Below are 7,070 nucleotides of genomic sequence, written 5' to 3'. Positions count from 1 at the left end.
GGGAAGGGATAGGGTTGGGTTTGATTTTATTATTTGATAGAATTTTCATTTTAAACCGTCAAGTTCCAAAATATTTTAAGTTGAAGTTTATTATTTAAACTTTCATTTTTAACTCTAAACTTTATAATTTAAATTGTATAGTTTTTGGTTTTGGAAAGCTTACGCATTTAAGTGGGTTATCGATAAGCCTTGAGATTTCCTAAATAATGGAACGTAGTAATAAATGAACGAAAGTTGAACATAAATGTCAGGAATATTTTTATTAATGATAAATAATACAACGAAACGACCCAACAGGTCGGGTTAACAAATACAAATACGAATCGAAATTGACGAATGTCACATTACACTGCCACCTACTATACAATATTATGGAAATGATTAGAACTATTCAAAAGGTAAGACCCTACCTTTTACCTAATTTTTTACCCGGATCCTTTACCCTTTTAGGAAGAAATATGGACCCAAGACCCTACCCTCTAAATAATAAAAGGGTCAAATAAGTGTTTCAAGGGTCCAATCCTCTACCCTTCAAAGCAGTAATCACAGTTTATTTTCTGCATTTACTAGTTGCAAATCTCATATTGACTTTAATATATGAATCCTTGAACAATTATATTTTCATTAATAACACAGTAAACTCTAACTTTGAAAGTTTATCAACCATTTGAACTGATGAAAATAATATTCACATTCACAAATTACATGTAGAGAACAATTTCAGTGATTTTCATATATATATATATATATATATATGAGTGTGTGTGTGTGTGTGTGTGTTTCCAGTAAGTAGTATGTTCTTTTATTTTTATTTTTCTTAGTAGTTAAGAAATTTATGATGAATCATATATAAAATACAAACCTCTCCTACATTTCAGATTAATCGCGAATTTGATGTATATCTATCTAGAAACTAGTAAACGGGTCAAGAGTTTGAAAAAGGGTCGGACCTTTGAAACCTTTTTATCTTTTAAGGTGAAATTTAAATATCCTTTACCTGACCTATATTATATATTCGGGTCTAATTAAGGGTTTTACGAGTCGGTAAAAAGGTTTTAAGGGTATGACCCTTATTTTGCTCACCCCTAGAAATGGTTACCAATTTGCCAATTCCTTTCTTTTTCAAATAAAATAATATTATATATATATAACTAGAATTAAAAATTATATATAAAAAAAATTACATTTATAACTTAAATTAATAGAAAAAACACATTACCGACAAATTAATAAAAAAACATTGATTTATAACTAATATAGCTAAACATAAAATAAAAAAATTGAAGTATACGTCATCGGTAGTGAACCAAACTTTCATATTTTATTTCTTTAATAATATCTATATAATTAAAGTTTAAAAAATATAAAACGTGTATTAAATATATAATGTTACCAAAACCTCACCATCTTCTTTTCTCTCTGGTTCTCTATCTTCTTTTCTATCTGGCTCCTTTGACTCAAGATTAATCCCTCATTTTTGTTATAAAATATATCTAGAAGAATCTAAAAGCTTTAAAGGAGAGAGATGATGGGAGCGGCATTTTCAGCTGAATTTCCCTCAACAATTTTACCGTTGGCGGCACCGACAACACCAGGCACCGCTGGCCATGTCAAAAAATTAAGCGGCATAATGAGATCCACACCTCATAGCATAAGAATATTATATAATTAGTTTTGCATAGTTAATTATAGAGCAACTGTTAATGATTCCTATATGCAGTCCACTCCTTCCCAATTGCCTGTCATCCGTCATGGTTGACCTTCACGTAGTCTTCATCCCTTTCCCGTCTCCAGGCCACATGATACCTCTAGTTCAAGCCGCTCGGCTGTTCGCGGCGTTCGCTCCACCATCATCACCACCATACACAACGCCCTCGCATTTCAAACCTCCATTGACCGTGACATCAACGCCGGTTACCCTATCACCGTCCGCACCCTCAACTTCCCAGCATCAGAAGTCGGATTGCCCACCGGAATAGAAAACTTGAGCGCATGCACTAATGAAGAAATGAAATCCAAACTGTTTAGTGGCTTGCAACTGCTGGTGACACCAATGGAACAATCAATCCGTGATTTGGCTCCAGACTGCATCTTCTCCGACATGCTCTTGACATGGACGGTTGACTTGGCTGAAGAACATAAAATTCCAAGACTCTTGTTTTACTCTAACAACTTCATTTATCACTCGATTTCCCATAGCTTGAAACTTCATGCTCCTTTCGCGCATGTGAAATCAGAATCCGAGAGTTTCGTAGTACCTGGTCTTCCGGATAACATCACCATGAAGAGATCTCAAGTCTCACACATGTTCTTGACCAAAACCAGCATGGGTGATCTTATGGAGAAGGTTCGAGAATCGGAGAAACGAAGTTACGGATTAGTGCACAACACGTTCTATGAGATTGAACCGGCTTATGCGGATCATTTTAAGAAGATTACAGGTACGAAGATTTGGCATACAGGTCCTCTTTTCGAATTTGTTAACGATGGGGGTGCGTCGGAGAAACACAGTTGCCTGACTTGGCTTGATGATCAAAGACCAAAATCAGTGATATACGTTTGTTTTGGAAGTATCGTGAGATTCCCAGAAACTCAGATCACTGAAATCGCATTGGTGCTTGAAGAATCGAAGCAACCATTCCTTTGGGTGGCAAGAAAGATGGTAACGTTGGGATCAATGCGCTGCCCGAAGGATTTGAAGATAGGATCAGGACCGAAAACAAGGGTTTGATTATAAAACCACAGGTGGAGATTCTGCAACACCCATCGATTGGTGGGTTTCTGACTCATTGTGGATGGAACTCGATGCTTGAGGCCGGTGTTCCGTTGTTGACATGGCCATTGCGTGCTTTATAACGAGAAGTTGGTGGAGCTTTTAAGAATTGGGGCGGATGTTTGGAACCCAACTACCGAGATTACTAGCCCAGTAATCGGAAAACAGGGAATTTTAGAGGCTATTCAACTTATAACTAGCAGGTCCAATCTAGCCGAAAACATCAGGCAAAGTTGGCATTAAAAGCCAAGAAAGCTGTTGATGAAGGTGGTTCTTCTTTTAATAGTTTGAACGTTTTAATTGATGAACTTAAAGCTGTTAAATTAAACACAAACCCTGGTCTAGTTTAATCTGTTAAGGCTTAAAAAGGTTTTGATATGCTTTGGTTAATGAACTACTTTTCTTTTAAAAAGATAAAATAATAGAAAATCATCTCAAAAATGCCTATCTTCTTCTCGTTTCTTTAAGGTTAACCCACTTAATGAATCTCTATTAGTTATCCTAATTGGTTTCCTAACAGCCCAACCCTTATGTTTTCTATATAATAGTAATTATCTTAGATTATTTTTCATTTTGTTAGTTATGTATTTGAGCTAGTGTTCCTCACCACATTCAGGTCAAGGACCTGGGTTGCCTTCGGATCAACATTCTGGTCGCTTTCGAGTTGACTGACCGAGTCTACGGTTCGCGTCTACATTTCGTGTCACGTTCGGTTCTACAGTCCGTGTCACGTTCATGCCAACGTTCCGGGTCGACGATCCAGTTGCATTCTAGTCGATGCTCTGGAACGCTTTCGGGGCGACGAATCAAGTCGCATTCAGGTCAATGGTCTGGGTTGCATTTGGTTCGGTGATCCGGATTGGGCTCAAGTCGATGGTTGGTAACCATGTCGTGTTCACGTCGACGATATGGTTGCATTCGGGTCGACAGTCGAACCAAACACGAACTGACCCGGAGCGTCAAACCGAACGCGAACTGACACGGAGTGTCGAACCGAATGCACTTTGGCGCGGAGTGTTGAACCGAACGGACCCAGAGTGTTGCACCAAAGCGGGGCGTCGAACAGAACGCGAACTGAAACGAGGCGTCAAATCGAACACGAACCGACCCAGAGAGCCGACCCGGAGCTTCGACTCAAATGCGAACGCACCCGAACGCGACCATGTTTGTAGACCGATTGAAGATTCCGACTTATTTACACGAATTCCTCCACATTTTAGAAGGATTTGGAATTCCTTTATTTAAAGGAACTTGAAGGAATTGAATTTCGATTCCGATTATAGTTCTTTGGCAACTGAACCCATCAAAATGGAATTAAGATTTCAATTCCAACGAACGATCACCGTAAGGAATGGAAATCAATTCCATTTCCATTCCAACTAAAGGAACATGCCCTAACTTCTCAGTTTTTATTATTATATATAATACGTAATTTTAGTCATATAAGGTATTTACATATTTATCAATTATAACGTTGTCATTGTATAATGCATGAATGTATAACCTAGTTATATTATATACTGTTTTAAATTTAATTGTCAGTAAAGATCAGTGTAGCTTTTTCCTGTTTTTCACATCCCATAAAACTCTTGATAGGTAATTGTTCTGATTAGTTTAGGAAACGACTATATGAATTATTTTAAAATTTATTAATATTTTATGTTATTTGGTTTAAATTAGGAGGGGATATATTCTTCTATATATTTCAAATAGGAGTTTCTAGTTATTTGGTTTGGTACCCTACGCCCTTCATTCTGCAATATTCGTGTGTTTAGCTTCGTTTGTTGGTGTTGTGTTTGTGAAAACATAATAATGTCTAGCTATGTCTGTGAATCTGCGATGATTTCTCAAATTTTTGTAAGACGACCACCCAAATCCATTATCTGGTTCCGATCAATCTCTAAATTCTCATCTTTTTAGCCACAAATTCCTCCACGATCACCACATTCAATGTTCTAAAAACCCTCCAAAAGTAATTATCCGGCACGTCATTGGTCGTGAAAATCACATGAATAGAGACATCAATACATTGCACTCAGCAGACCAATTGCCGTTAGTCAACCCAAGTTCTGGGCTCGCCTGCATACCTGGAGTTGAGTTCCCCTATGCACGGATGGCTTCTGTTATTGGTTCTTATAATGGAATTCTGTGTCTGTATGATAATCATAAAGAAATTATAAGTCTATGGAACTTTTCAATCAGATGCAGACTAATCATGCCACATCGTCTTCCTTTGAAATCAAGTACCTCTAGTAAGTTAGTATTAGGATTTGGTTTTGACCAAATCACTGGTGATTACAACATTGTGGTTATATGTTACAACAACCGTATATTACAAGAAAATCATACACTTATTTACTCTTTGAAGACAGACTCGTGGAGTGTGATCCCTTTCCGGTCTACTCCGGTTTCTTGTACTTATGTAACGCCAAAGGCATGCTTTTTCAATGGCATATTGCATTGGATGCTCATGGTTATTCAACAACACAAGAAGGCTGGACTCATTTTATTTTGACATTCAATTTGAGCAGTCGTGTTTTTGGCTACATTTTGTTGCCTAAATCTTGGAGAGTCAAGCAGGTAACCACCATAAATAGTTGTCTAGAAATGGTTCATCCGGAAAAAACAGCATTTGGGAAGATGGTTATACTTGGATTCGGGTAGAGGTGGGCAAATAAACTGGTTACCCGAACCGACCCGAAAATTGAACCGAAACCGAACCGGTTTGAAACCGATTATGTAGAAACCGGTTTGGAACCGATTGAAACTGTAGGTTCGGAACTGGTTTGTAATTTTCTCCACCAAAACCGGTTAACCGAACCGAAACCGGCCAAAACTGGGCAAAAACCGGTCAAACCCCGAACTGAAACCGATCGTAACATTGTAAGAAACCGGTTTCAACCCGAACCGAAACCGTCATAAACCGGTTTTGACTTTTGTTGGCCAAACCAAACCGGGTTTAACCCAACCCGGTTTTGAGTTTTAAACCAGTTTGGGCACCTCTAGATTCGGGTGATGAAAGAGTATGGTAACATTGAATCTTGGTCTCCACTTTTTAAACTAAAATGGGATGCATTTATTTGGACGACAGTTTCAACCCATCATTAATGGTGATATATTGGCATACTTCTATGTGGAATGTTCAGAAGTTTATAATTATAATACACAAACAAATCTTACAAAACATTTGGAATTTGGAACTGATTGTCACAAACTTGAGATGGATACGTATGTTGAAAGCCTCGAATTGGTTGACAAAGAATGCGCGACAGCTTGTGGGAAACCGCATTCTCTTGGACCAAAGAGGATGATCACAAATGAACAAGCTTATCGCGGATGTATTCTTGATGCCGGGTCGGCGAACACGGTTTCATGATTGAATCTAGACGCAAGCTATGGATAATGGTGTTTCAAAAGTGTGACATAATTCTTTTCTATTACTTAAAGCTTACATATTTGTGGTGTTTATCTTTTGTTTTGAATTTCGCATTATCCATTTATTTTGAAACATTATATGTACTTTGGTATTTGTGTTGTGTCAAGGAGATAAGTGTTTGGTTGAATATTAAATTGAAAAATATTGTTTTTGAAATTTATAGTTCAGTTTATCAGTTTTTGATTAACTAAAGTGTCATGAATCATTTGAATGCTTCCGTTCCTGCATCAATTCTGTTTTCCACGTTAATTCATTTTTCTTCTTTTTCTGTAGTGTGTTTATAAAAGTCTGCCATAATCCTTTTCTATTACTTAAGCTTACATATTTGTGGTGTTTATCTTTTGATTTGAATTTCGCATTATCTATTTATTTTGAAACATTATATTTACTTTGGTATTTTGCATTATGTTAAGGAGATCAGTTTTTGGTTGAATATTAAATTGAAGAACATTGATCTTGAAATCTATGGTTCAGTTTATCAGTTTTTGAATAAATAATTATCGTACACTTAATTGTTTAACTTTAAGGAATTAGATAACTGCAATGTACTTTGTCCTGATAGGTACAAGGAGCATAAAAAGACTGCTAGAGGGAAGCATGGCAAAGGAAAGAATCAAGTGGAAGAAGTGAGTGAAAAAGACAAAAAGCAAAGAAAGAAGAAAAAAAATAGCTGGGCGAAAAATAACTCCGCCTTCTATAATTTATTTTTAACATTTTTAGAAGGATAAATATGATATTAAGAAATTTCAATGCGGGTACAACAAAAGTGTTATTCCACGCTACGACGGTGATGGTGATGTTAACGGGTGTAGCTAACATTCTCACTCCGACCTAAAGCCTCGTTCTACATATACCCGACAC

General features: G+C 36.9%; 1 pseudogene; it reads left to right on the top strand.

The window, feature by feature from the left end:
* The first annotated feature begins 1,751 nt into the window (after positions 1–1,751).
* LOC143579156 (solanidine UDP-glucose glucosyltransferase 1-like) lies at positions 1,752–3,123 on the top strand (annotated as a pseudogene).
* The last annotated feature ends 3,947 nt before the right edge of the window (positions 3,124–7,070 follow it).

This window comes from Bidens hawaiensis, unplaced genomic scaffold (assembly GCF_021521415.1).
Source record: "Bidens hawaiensis isolate Kalapana, Puna unplaced genomic scaffold, B.hawaiensis_p1.1 tig00001461_1, whole genome shotgun sequence".
Lineage (NCBI taxonomy): Eukaryota > Viridiplantae > Streptophyta > Magnoliopsida > Asterales > Asteraceae > Bidens > Bidens hawaiensis.
The sequence above is the reverse complement of the archived record's forward strand: the minus strand, read 5'-3'. Positions and strand labels throughout refer to the sequence as shown.